The sequence below is a fragment of the Liolophura sinensis genome, chromosome 1 (genome assembly GCF_032854445.1).
Source record: "Liolophura sinensis isolate JHLJ2023 chromosome 1, CUHK_Ljap_v2, whole genome shotgun sequence".
In the NCBI taxonomy this organism is placed as follows: Eukaryota; Metazoa; Mollusca; class Polyplacophora; order Chitonida; family Chitonidae; genus Liolophura; species Liolophura sinensis.
This window is the reverse complement of record NC_088295.1, coordinates 10,739,699-10,750,675: the sequence shown is the minus strand read 5'-3', so window position 1 is coordinate 10,750,675 and position 10,977 is coordinate 10,739,699. Positions and strand designations below refer to the sequence as shown.

The 10,977-nt window shown below is 39.2% G+C and overlaps 1 long non-coding RNA gene across 1 annotated transcript; it reads right to left on the bottom strand.

Annotated features, from left to right (window-relative positions):
* Positions 1–8,504: 8,504 nt before the first annotated feature.
* LOC135461491 (uncharacterized) lies at positions 8,505–10,369 on the bottom strand. Its single transcript, XR_010443362.1, has 3 exons — positions 10,289–10,369; positions 8,906–9,031; positions 8,505–8,616 (listed from the first exon to the last, which is right to left on the bottom strand). It is a non-coding gene; the product is annotated as an uncharacterized LOC135461491 (long non-coding RNA).
* Positions 10,370–10,977: the final 608 nt, after the last annotated feature.

The window sequence follows — 10,977 nt, the reverse complement described above, 5'->3', positions numbered from 1 at the left end:
GCGTTGTCACATTTGGAAGCAATCCGTGGAAAGCCGTTTGATTCTTCAAACACATTTCCTTTAAAGAAATAACAAGATCAGTAATGAGCGATAACATTAACCTAGAGCGCAGCACTCAGGGAATTCGGATGCTCTGCCTGGTTTCAACGCCCATGACCAGAGCTGTTTTGCAATACCTGCGCGAAAACAAGATTTAGAGATTGGATAAAGGTTTTCTTTCCAAAGACGAACGACTCAGAAATTGGATTTTATCGATGAAAACTTCATCGGAAATGAGATTAAATAACAATCAGTGAGGATGATGTCTGGAGCGCGTGGCAGGGCCGTGTTTTCATTGGCCAAGGTCCCGGGCTTGGTGACCTCGATGGGGAAGGGATTACGTCCCTTTGGTCTGGATGACACCGGCTGATCTTTTCCCCGAGCCACTCGTCTGTATACATTACCCTTCAGCGCTCTTTCCACAATCACTGTTTACACCAAACAAATAGCAAAAGTGTTACATTATATCAAAGCTAATTAGAGTAAGTATTTTTGTGACAGTCTGTTTAACGACCACTACTTAAGTGAGAAAACTGCGGAGCATTAAGGCCTTAGCCTGGGGCTGGTCGAGTGGAAACAATTTCCCGTTAAAAATTAGCCAAACAAACCCATCGGGCAGGATTTGTGTTACTTCTGTCCGGGAAATCGTCCCATGTTTATGTACGAAATGATCTTTTACTTAAATATTGACAGTAGAGGCCCTCGTGCTCGCTTAATTTCCTCTAATGAGTAACAATAACAGTCATTGGCTTTGTCCACGAGCAACAAAGAGGCTTTAGTCGGCATTTAATATCTCCAATCCAATAGCTATTGATCGCGTAAAGTTAAGACGATTACTGGCCAAACACTGGAAGGCGATTACTGCACCCAAATCTGTCAGACCTAGTTACTCTCGCAACCCGAACTAACGAGCACGCCTGCGCAACCGCCACCTTCGATCGAAACGGTGCAGGTGGATAAAAAAGCTCTTGTGGGTATCTTGTGAAGATAACCTTAATTGAAGAGTTGTAGAGGAACACGGCTCCACACTACAATGTGTAACGCAGAAGTCTTTGGTTAAAATGGTTTACGGAGAAAGCACGCAACAACTGCTTTGTTAGTGTTCACGCATTCCACACTAACTGAAGCTTAAATTTTAAATGCTGTAGTCTTCGTCGACAGCTTTTGTTTAATTTTAAGAAAAAAGTTTTCTCCAACAGATAATGAAGAGAATATAAGTGTGGGATGCTATTTTGGTTTGTTTAGGCCTGTACATATTGCATATAATTTAACTCTCTCCCACCATAATAGTGGGCGTCGTCGCATTAGTGAAATATCTTTGAGCACGGCGTAAAAGGCCAGTCAAACAAATAAATAAATAAATAAATATAAACTAGATCTGATTCTATTACTGAACCATTGTCAGAGATAATTAAACAAACATTATTAGTAATCCCTCATACATATATTTGTCACCTAGTTTCCAAATGCAATACAGTACTCTTAAAAGTAATTTTAAAAATATTAATATTAACTCAACTTTAATATGTACGTTTTTCTATATTAATTGCGGATAGGAGCAAAACTGCGAATAAATTTATTTATTTATTTATTTATTTGATTGGTGCTTACGCCGTACTCAAGAATATTTCCCTAATACGACGGTGGCCAGTTATAAATGGTGGGAGGAAGCCGGGTAAAGCCCGGAGGAAACCCATGACCAACCGTAGGTTGATGACAGACCTTCCTATGTACGGCTGGAGAGAAAACCAGCATGAACTGGACTTGAACTCACAGCGATCGCATTGGCGAGAGGCTCCTGGATCACCACCTCGGTCACGGAGGCCCATTTGCGAGTATATACCATGGTTACCACAATACAGGGATAGAATTTAACCATAATTTCGAATAAAACTAATTAACTTTTATTTTAATAAATACTATAAGTCATCTGACTGAAATTGATTGGCTATCAAAATAATTTATCGTGTGGCGTTCTTTATTTTTGTTGTTTTAGAGGGAAAACATATATGCATCTATAAGTAGAAATATATTTGTATGGTTTTGGCTCAAGAGTCGTAGTTAAATACGGGCAATTTGATGCAATATATAACAGTATTTGAGAGAATTTGGTATAAAATTGCAGCGTGGCAGGGATGGAAGTAAAAGATGTCATATATTGATTTCAAAACTCAGAAAAATACTGTATTCAACTTTCAGGAAAATAGTTGATCATAAAAGTACATAACTGTTCATGAACGATAAGCTCAAAGAAGCAAATCTCTATCAGTAGTGGAACCATACCGTCAGTAAACCACCTGGACTAGGAAGCTCTTGATGCATTTGGTAACACATTTTATGAAATACAGTACCTGTACTTCCAAGATAATATAAATATCTAGCAATGATATGTCTCATCATTATATCAAAAAACCTTACCAAAAATTAACAAAAACTGCGCTAAAAGAAATTCTAATTAGATGAGGCTATACCGCTAGACAATAAGGAACCTAACACAATTCATAATCTGGGTAAATTTCACGTTATTTTTGATGCCGAAAATATAGTTTATATTGAAATACATTTGTATATATCAAGATATCTATTATTCTCAACGAATTGATAAATCTCATTAAAAGTTATCCACAACATAAAAACCTTTGATATGTAAGTGTGAAGAATTCAATTGCATGATGTCACTTGCATAACTGGAGCCGTTAACTCAAACTTTAGTCAGTAGTTGAGAAGTTAACTTGGATCCGGATCCTTTATCTGATTATGTCAAACACTGCACTCATGAATTTTTCGCTTATGGTGGTGATCAGGATTTATAGGTAGAGGAAATGCTTATGCCGGGATATATTATTTATTTATTTATTTATTTAATTGGTGTTTCACGCCGTATACTCAAGAATATTTCACTTATTTCACTTATGGTGGGAGGCAAACAGGCAGAGACCGACGGAAAGCCACGACCATCTGCAGGTTGCTGCCAGACGCCTGGTATATAAGATTAGTTAATACATGCAAGTAAACTGTCAATAAATATTGGGAAACGAGAGGAAAAATTGTTAAACTTTCCCGAGAAACTCTCCAAATCGTTCTTGCAAACATAACTCATAATCTTTTAAATCCGTATTCACCGTCACTTTTATTATATTATTTTACTGTATTTCAAATAAGTATAGTAAAATATCAAGAAATATGAGACTCTAGATACTAAACACAGTCTTAGCAAAATGTCTCATTACCGTGTACTCTTCTCTGATATTTTCATATACTTGTATATCTACCACATGCTAAATCCTTGCAGACAAGCACTATTCCTCCTTCAAAAAAGCCTAATGGTTAGAGCGTCCGTTTTGAGGTCGGGATATCTACATGGATCAAACCGGGTTGGGTTATATCAAAGACTTAAAAATGGTATACTTGTTGCTGCCTCGCTTAGGGCTCAGCACTTAAAGGTTAGAGCAAGGAAAAGGGACTGGTATTCATGCCGAAGACACTCGACAGGATATTTTCAGTGGCCGCAGCACTTCGGCGGCATTGACTGGCCCCGCCACAAGAAGGCACAGCAGATGCCTGAATAATTGTTAAATACAAAATAAAGTCCCAAGCATTCATCCATTCATTCAAAAACGGGCTAATAGAGCTAATACTTTGCAGGCTAGAACACACCGCTTCCATATTTAAGGAACAAAAAAAAAATAAAAGTAATTTCCAAATGGTATATTTCAGGCCAAAAATTCACTCACCGTTGAGCAGCTCAGAAATCTGTTCACGCGACGATCTCATACACACATGCAATTACCCGACAAACTTCACAAATGAATTATTTTTTCATATTTAATATTATTTTATCTAAACTGATAAATCATGTAATTGTCAGCATGCATATGAAGTTGATTCGTCGGATTTTTACTTGTCATTAATTTATTAATTTTATTTATTTACCCTATAAACATGACTGCAACACACACAAGTATCTTCAGCTTTGTGGGAGGAGTAAAGCGCCAAAGAGCATGGAGATGCAGGTGCATGGGCCACGATAAGTGCCTTTGTACAGCATCAACTTAGAATTAAATATTAAGACGCACTCGAGTCAACGTTTACATGTAAACTTGATGTAAACTTGATGTAAATATAACTGGAGATAGACTATATGACTGTATGGATCGAGCATTGCGTGGCAATAAGATGGCTATCTTTTGAAAGGCTGCGGCTTTAAGTAACGAGGTTTGTCACGTATACCTGGGGAATGGCGGTAGTTCACTCTAGTTTCCACCAACCTTAATTAAAGTCTTTCAGAAAAGATGTGAGTTGAATTTATACCTTTTGAAAAAGGAGTGCTTTAACACACATAATACAAAAGGATAGAACTAAAACCTATTTCAAAAGCGGTGTGATTTTTTTTTTTGGAAAAACGTGAAAACCGCTGGAAAAAGGTATGCTTTTATCCCTTTAAGAAACGGTATACATCACTTCAATGATGCGTGTGATACGCAAATGGGATTTTATCAGATAGAGATCAAAATGAGTACAAGTGTCAAAGTGAATATATTCCAATATATACAGTGCCACAAAAATAAGTTCCCCCCAAATCGTTGTTTGATATCTCCCGTGGTGTGTACCAGATCGCAATGAAATTTTGCACACACGATCCCAGTAATCCGGCCGACTTGGTAAATCAAGGATTAACGTGCAGGTGTAGTTATGCGCTAATGAGTATTAGACTAAGATCAAAACTGAAAATCGGTCGATTTTGAAAATTTCACAAAAGAAGTCAACCAGATTTTTCACCGACAAATTTTGATTTCATCAGAGAATTTGTGTTACTAGTCCTGAAATATTAGTGCGGGTGGGCATTAAGGACATGACACACACCACAAGAAAATCATGCGGTTAAACATAACGTGCATCAGGTCTGAGATGGTCAATAAAAGGTTTTCGGACCTGAATCGCCCACATTACTGTCCACAAGTCTTAGACAATCAATGTTGCACGTTTTGTGACTGTGGTATACCATGCCTCGATTATTCAATACGGACAAGGCGATTGCAATTAGCCTTTTGGAGGCTAACACCCCTGTAAAACAGGCTGCACGTCGAATGGGGGTGACACCAAACGCCATTCGGAAATTGCGAGAGAAGTTTCTCGCATTAGGAGATGCCAAGGACCTGCCAAGAAGTGGAAGGCCCAGGGCAACCACACAAAGACAAGATCGGCGAATCGTAAACGTCGCACTAACAGAACGACATCAGGTATAAGGGTCTGAGTGTGCCACACACAAAAAACCATTGCCATTTTCGACTCTAGCGCGGATTCAGCTTGCTCGTCACGTCATTTAACATCCATTTTGAATTTCAGCACCAGACGTTCGAAATCATGCTGGTGTTTGGGCGAGGCGGTTGAGTGCCCAAACAATCAGGAGACGTCTAAAAGCCGGGGGGGTGGTGAAGAAAGCCTTGTTGCTCCGCCGTCATAAGATAGCGCGTCTGCAGTGGGCGACAAATCACGTTTGATGGACTAAACAGCAAAGGGGCAACGTTCTTTTCACCGAAGAAACGCGCGTGTGTCTGCGTCACGTTGACTCTAGAAGACGTGTGTGGCGTCGACAGGGGGAACAGCATGCACCGTGCTGCGTGCAGCCAGTAACAGCCTTTGGTGGTGGCAGCGTAATGGTCTAGGCAGGTCTCAGTTTGACAGGCAAGACCGATCTGGTTCCTACTGAAGGAAACTTGAACGCTGTTGGCTACGTTGCTCAAGTTCTCAGACCGCATGTTTTGCCCCATGCAGCCGCCGTTGGAGATGGATTTGTCTTCATGGACGACAATGCGCGTCCTCTTCGTGCAAGGATTGTGAATGACTGCTTCCAAACTGAAGGCATTGAACGGATCCAGTGGCCCACCTGTTCTCCGGATCTCAACCCCATCGAACATCTTTGGGATCAGTTGAAACAGTCTGTCTATCGTCGAGTTGAGATGGAGTCTACTCTTGACGATTTCAGACGCCACCTTCAGGAAGAGTGGTTATCCAACGTCGGATCGCACGCCTCATCAACACAATGCGAGCGCGTTGTCGAAATGTGATACAATCTCTAGGTGGCTACACACGATATTGATAATTACTGGCCATCGAGTGAAAATGATCGAATTCTGTGATAAAATAAAGTTTTGCCGTTGAAAAATTGGTTAACAAATTTTGTGAAATTTTCAAAATCGACCGATTTTCAGTTTGCGCGGGCCCATTAGCGCTCAACTGCACCTGAATATTAATCCTTAATATACCGCGCCCGCCTGATTACTGGGATGGTGCGTGCAAAATTTCATTTCGATGTGGTACATACAACGGGAGATATCAAACAACGTTTTGGGGGGAACTTGCTTTTGTTGCACTGTTTCTTATGATCAGTCTTTCGCCCTTTTTCCACACAGAAAGTTAATGTGTCCCTCTCTCAATGTGGCTCGTTGCCACTGTTGATCTTAGTCTAATGTAAAATAATGTCAGAAAATAATTTCAGTGATGTCAGTAAAAATACACAAACAGCGTGGTTGTTGAAGGTTCATTCAGATTCTCTCCAGCATACGTTTGAACTGGTGTGATCACTTCACCTGTTCTGTCAAATCAGAAAATCAGATTTACTCTCTTTTGAAAGTTCAAAATATGCTGATATTATCAGGGACCTCCGTGGCCGAAGAATTAACACGCCAGCACGGCGCAATGACCGAACAGCCTCCCACCAGTGCGGTCGTTGCCAGTTCATGCTGGTTTTCTCATAGGCTGTACGTGGGAAGGCCTTGGAGCAACCTGCGGATGGTCTTGGATTTCCCCTTGGCTTTGCCCGGTTTCTTCCCACCATACTGCTGTCCGCCGTAGTATAAGTAAAATAATCTTGAGTACGGCATAAAACACCAATGAAATCTATTCTGATGTTCGACGAATTTCATTTACTGGGGACTACAGATATCACTCCAACATCTTGTTCAAATGCTTAATAGTTTCAAATCAATACACTGTGATGTTAGAACTTCCACTGCGTATCTTGTATAACAGATCAGGTGACTAACCCGAAATAAGACAAGAAGTTAATCATTTTAAGACAGAAGTACATGTACTTTCATGTATAGAACGGAATGATATCTTATTAACATATTTAGTCCTTTGCTTCTCCACTTATCATTAGCACAGACTTATTTTCTTTGAAATCGTTGACGAAGATTTCTAGCTGTTGCCACAAGGTCTGCCAAAATATAAAATCATGGTACATATTTTAATTATTCAGTAGAAATTCTGACAAGCATGTATGTATACCTGGAGCCGATTCAACACAAAGCCATTTCTTACTTAAGTCAAATTTTAAAATGCGATTTTGTACCTCATTTTTGGGTTATAGAGATTAAAATTTTGAGCACGTCTATGTATCTCCAGAATACATAGATTACAGAGCCAGAAAGCGGTGTATAATGCCCACGTATTTTGTGTCTAGAAAAATACATAAATAGTACCATCTTCTGACAAAATGTGGAAAGTGACAATAAATCAAAAATGAAAATTTCTTGAATTTCTGATGGCATGAAACAGATAATTATTTCGTTTTTCGGCGCATATTCCAGTAACGATAGAACGGAGGCGCGCTGTTAATGTACAGGAATACGTGGAATAATGTATACTTATACCAGCTTCGGCTCACAGACTCCCAGCCTGGCTGCATGGAGTCAACACATCAGAACCTTAATCCGGGTTTTTAATCCGTTATGGTGTCGAAAGTGTGTTTAGTGTCCTTTATAAGGTGTAGTATTGGTGTTTATTACTACAAAGCACCTTTGTATAGTTTTCATATTTAACTCTATTTTACAACCAGAGAACATACACGGTACAATATTCTGTTTCTTTACTTCAGTGTGCCTGTCATATGGACGAATAATACGGCCATGGGAAAATCACACATTCGATTTCATGACTGATGTGTTTCCTGAACTAAAGTACATGTGGATCTGATGACAGCGATGTGGTGAAGAGAGATAGATATAGTCCACAAACTAATATTCTAAAAGAAACATTCATGTATTCGAGCTGTGAGAAAAATAATTGGATATAACATAATATCAACCATAGCTTACTTCACACCTTTCTAACATCCATTTCAAAAATGTACACCCCAAAAGGTGTAAAAAGGGCGCATTAAATCTCCATTCTGTCCACATATCATGTTAATACCGTCCTAACCCACTGAATACACCCCTGTGAACAGTGCATTTATGGATTAACAAGGTGTCTTTGGTAAATTTTTGCCCTTTCTGTCAAAGTAACTTTAGGCCCATATTAACAGTACGGTCGTTTCCACTGGCCATCTGGATTATGCTTGTTATCCACCTGTGTCACATTTGAGTGCTCTTTGAGCAGAGATAGCAGACGGAAAATTACGACCTCTGCATTTCAAATTATTACTTGTTGCTACCTTGCTCGGCGCTCAGCATTGACAGGCTGGAGCAAGGAAACAGGACTGGTGTCAGTATAATATGACTGGATGGGGTGTCGTGTCTGGTGTCTTCGGCATGACGTGGCGACAGTACATTAGCGGTAGATGAACTCGCCCTGCTACAAGAAGACAACAGACGCATAATGACTTCTCGCCTTCATATGACTTTAAAATTGTGAAGTAAGACGTAAAATCCTAAACATATATACATACGTACTTATGCAATAGTAGCCTTCAGCCTGACTGCTGTCTATGAAATGACTGTTTTTAATATGATGTTAAATCTTAATTAAATAGGAAAATGCATCTAAGAGTTATAAATCTTAAAATTAGTGGTATACCTTTATATATAGGTATAAATGTAATCATGTAAGAAGTGATAGAATAAGAATTTTAAAAAAAACGAACCTTCTCAACTTTCTCCATCTTTGTATTCCCACTGGAAGTCCCAACTTCTTGTTCTCAACAAGGAATGGAGTATAACTGTTCGACAGGCTTTGTATATGACACTGTTTCTAGGGTGTAAATGGTCACCTAGACAACAAAGTTTCGAGTTAAGACATGCGACAGCGTCCATAGCATTCTTAAATATTGTATAACGATGTGTGGTTGATTAATGCATAAGTGTAGTCAATGTGGTAGACTCATTATGGCCAATCACAACCATTTCAGACCGGCTTCATACTTACTAGTAAACAAAATTAATAATAAGAAAGCCAGGTTTGCATACTGAGTTTCCAAAATGGAAAAACACTGAAAGACCGTCATAAAGAGAGAGGACATTGTAATTTTCATTAAATGTCTGTTCTTTGCAGTTAGTGGGGATCCCAAATTTGCTGTGTGGTCAGTGTACTGTTTGCCACACCCCTGGCATATAAGTCTGTATACAACATATTCAGACACACAAGACATGTTCATTTTAGCAATGAATACGGAATCAGTTGTAATAAATTTAACACTCGGACTTTCTAATATATGGATGCAGACACCACATTGGAGCATTCAGTGGAATGCAGACTTGGCTGACTCAGCACACCGGCAGCTCGTTAACAGGCTGTAAGCTGTCGAGAGGAGTTGTCTCCCTCTACTGGTATCCATAACTTTATGCAGCTGAAGTTAGTAATTTATTCCCTATTCGCGACTGTCTAATTTCATTCTGTCCCATTAAATTAGCCTGGCATACACTCTACAGCACTCCGCTAAATTTATTCAATCATTTGTCGCAAAATTTCTTCATGGTTCTCCCGGGTAATTAAGCCCCCAAACATCACCTGTTGGAAAATGAGATGTACTGAGCCAAAATGTTTTGAAGAGAATTAACCTTTTGCCTAAATTAACTTTGGGCTGATAGGAAAACAGGTAAAATCAACCCTTACGTTCTTTTCTTAACAATATAGTACAAAGAAACTAGACGGGCCAACAAACATTACTCAATGGAAAAAGATATGGTACGTATATTTTAAAGTGGAGTACTTGTTGTATTTAAGTATCTGGCACCCTGAAGACACCTAAAAATTAATACCTGAGTGAGTCAGAAGGACTGATGCCATGCTAGTTTATTGTGGCAGAATGAAATCCGAAAATCAAGAAAGCGAATAGGAAATAAATAACATTTGTTCGAAATGATCTGAATGCAAGAAAAAGGGGGACAACTTGGACAGATATGCCGAAGCTTCCGTTGCGCTGCGGCAATGGAAGGATACTACATTATTAACAAATGTAGAGAACAGATTCCCAAGGAATACACACAAAACTTTGTCTTCGCAAATAACCTACGATTTACTTCCTTACCTATGTGTTGACAGGTATGAAAAATGGATGGTTAATCTCTGACAAGATTAGAAAGCAACAAGGAGTGTCCACATCCGTATCTGTTCTTCAATAACTGGAACATTAAGAACATATGAAATATGGAAGAGATACAAAAATAAAATACAAACTTTGCGTGTGAACGCGTTCAGTTTCGTCAGTAAATCAGTAAATTTTCATATCATGTTTATGTGTAATTTGCATGTACTGGTAGAGGCGGAGGGTCCGAAAGGGGTACAAGATTCGTGCGTTCCTGTGTAGTGGAATAGTGCTACGCATTACATGTATATCAAATTATACTGAATACAGAACAATGAATAGAGAGCAATGACTCAAAATTACAAGGCACAAAGCACAAAATTGTGTTCAGTCGGATGAATACAGGTGAATCTCCCAAATCACCTAATCCAAGTCACCCATAGCCGATGGACACTACAAGCACATTGTTTTATATTTCATGCACATATTTTACAGCATTGACAAGATCCTGTTTGATATAGGTCGAGTTATGTTTAGGTAACGTTAGTGTGTAGGTCCACTAATGTGTAGGCCGAGTATTGTGTAAGTTGAGTAATGTGTAGGCAGAGTAGTGTGTAGGTCCAGTAGTGTATAGGTCGAGTAATGTGTAGGCTCAGTAGTGTGATGGTCGAGTAATGTGTAGGCCCAATAGT